Raw genomic sequence first — 2,899 nt, forward strand, 5'->3', positions numbered from 1 at the left:
TTTTTTTTATTAATATAGATAAAAATGATTACAAAATAGCCTTACCCATTCAAAAATCCCTTGAAGATGTGATGTGTTACTAAAATAAATAAGTAAAAAGCTATAATTTCCTAGTAGTCTTGAAAGCAGTCTAAAAAGCAATTTCTGAAAAAAGCAGCTAAAATGAAAAAAAAAATTAGCTATCAAGCCATGAAAAGAAAAAAAAAGTAACTAAAATGAGATTGTAAACCCAGTTTGAAATAACATAAAGCTTGTCTTTTACAAAATTCCCTTTTCTTGTGGCCTGCTCTGATATCTTTGCTTTAAGTCATTGTCTCCTGAGTATGTTGGATAATGTGCACATGTTAAAAGAAATACATTTACTATTGATTCATCTTGTAGAATCATTTAAAATATTTTCAGTTAAGATCTTAAAGCCTATCATTTTAACAATATTTTCACTTATTTATGAACATATTTCCCCCTACCTTTTCATCATATCCTAACCATGACTGTACCCTATATCTATATCCATATCCATATCTATGTCTATTTCAGCTTTGGATGAGTAAGCATCCTAGAGGCCAAGGGCTGCTAGAGAAATACTTAGATATTTTATTAGTGGGAAGCATTATAAATTCATGATCACAGTTTCAAATTAGTACTCAATAGTGCCCAGTAACACTGCTGCAATTTTGCGCAATTTATCGCCCGATCACCATAGCAGTTGTCCACAAAGTGTGGCCAATGGACAGCAATAACTTCATCACCTTGGAACCTGTTATGAATGCAAATTAATTGGCCTTACCCAGACCTATGAAATCACAAATTCTAGATCTGGAGCCCAGTAATCGGTGCTTTAACCATTATATTTTCTTTCATTTCTATCCCCTTCTACTCTTTTAGGAAATTTGCATTTGTGAAAATACCTTTTTTTCTGTTTTGTAATTAACCTACCCCTGCAACTGCATATTTGCTATCGGCTTTTGCAGATTTTTTCATTTATTAAAAAAGTAATAAGTACTCTCCTATTATAAGCAAACTTTAATACTTACTGTTTCCATTCTTTCATCTCTTATTCATTATTTAACTCGATAATATCTGTCTTCCATCCTCATCAAGCTATAAAATTGTTCTTGAATCTCACTAATAAGGCTCACATCAGTATTCAGGGTGAGGTTTAGTTTTCTAAATTTCTTGTCAATAATTTCTTGCTCTTTTCTGAAGTAATATTGTCTTTCGTTTTTAAATATTTGTGTGACTTTGAGAAGGAAATATCTATAAACAACTGGACATATCTGGGTCTCATTATGGAGACAGCAGTCCAAACATTAGTTATGGCTTTGTGAATCATTTGCATGTCTGTGGCAATTGAGGCTATGTAAGATCACCTAAAGAGGAAATATGGAATGAAAGAAGAAGACTATTAACTTGAACTATAAATTTGTGAGTCATCTGCATGTTTGTGGTAATTGTAGCTATGTGTTTATGAGATTGCAAAGAAATTACAGGATGAGAGAGAAAGAATCCTTAAAGACCCCAAAGTGAAAAACTCCTAAATCGAGTGGCTGGGTAAAGAAAAATGAACCTATAATTTTCTTTAGTGGGCATTTTGTATTAAGCCTCGTTGCTGAATTTTGGAACCTAGGCATTTAAAAATCAGATGACCAAAAGCAAATTTATAATCTTTCCTTCCAAGCCTACCCCTTTTTCTAGTTTTATTCCTCTGTCTTAGAGAAAGGCACTATTCATTTTTTTCCAGAGGCCAGAGACCTAGTTGTTTTTACTCTGCCAGGCTGTCCAACATTTCTCAGAGGTGATTCACTACTAATATCTGGTCTGTTTGACTGGAATACTTCTCAAATCAATTTCCTCCATGTCTGCCGCTTTCACTCACGTGGACAACAGCAAAAGCATTCTGTCTGGTTCCCTTAAAATGTCTCTCTCTGATGACTTCTACAGAATGCAATAGGTTGTGTATTCTGAGTGCGAGTCTTACCATATTATCTCTTGGCTTAAAGTATTTTAATGGCTTCCTATTACACTTAAGCCCCTACTTTTCTTTATAGTCTCTTCTCATTCTCAGTTCTTCCATTCTCTTAATTTCAAAAACACTTTCCTTATTTCAGTGTCGTAAACTCAACATTCTATCCCATTCATAAGGTCTTTTCTCATAGTCATCTCTGTAACATAATCATACCTCCTCTTCTTTAGCTAATCCCTGTATTTCCTTTAGGTCTCCACTTAATCCCAAAATGATAATTAACGATATACCAAAGGATATTTACAAAATAACCATTTTCCTGCTTCAGGTCATTTGAAAATTATATTGAACATGTGTTCAACCATTTGTATTTAGAAATGACAAAAATTATAAGGATAGATTGCATTGTTACTCTATTTACTTTTATATTACAAAAAAGATTTTATACATATGATTTTATTGATATGGCTTTTATGCATTTATTCACATTGGGGTCAAACTCAGTGCTCGTATTTTATTTTCAAATATTTCTAGGAACAACTGTTATCTTATAAAGCAACTATTATAATATTTTGTTTCCAACATGTTACCTGTCTTAGAGGAATACTATAACATTCTGTAGGGTAACCAAATATATTTGGCAAATGGTCCAGAAAATAATATTTGCTAAACATTTGACATTTTTTCCTTTTTTTAACCACACAGTATCTTCATTCTATGTTGACTAAAACAATCTTTTTGATGTTTGTCCTTAAAAATACCCAGGTAATATTATCACATAATGAAATAATCCTTGAGAAAGAATTTAAAATTATAGCACTTAGTCATTTATTGAGCAACTCTTCAGAACATGAGAACAAAAGATGTGTAAAAGTTGAGCAGATAAAATAGCTGTCACAGAGTTCTTGCCACAAAAAAAGATGCATTCACCTGCTT

This window comes from Galeopterus variegatus, unplaced genomic scaffold (assembly GCF_000696425.1).
Source record: "Galeopterus variegatus unplaced genomic scaffold, G_variegatus-3.0.2 Scaffold10163, whole genome shotgun sequence".
NCBI lineage: Eukaryota > Metazoa > Chordata > Mammalia > Dermoptera > Cynocephalidae > Galeopterus > Galeopterus variegatus.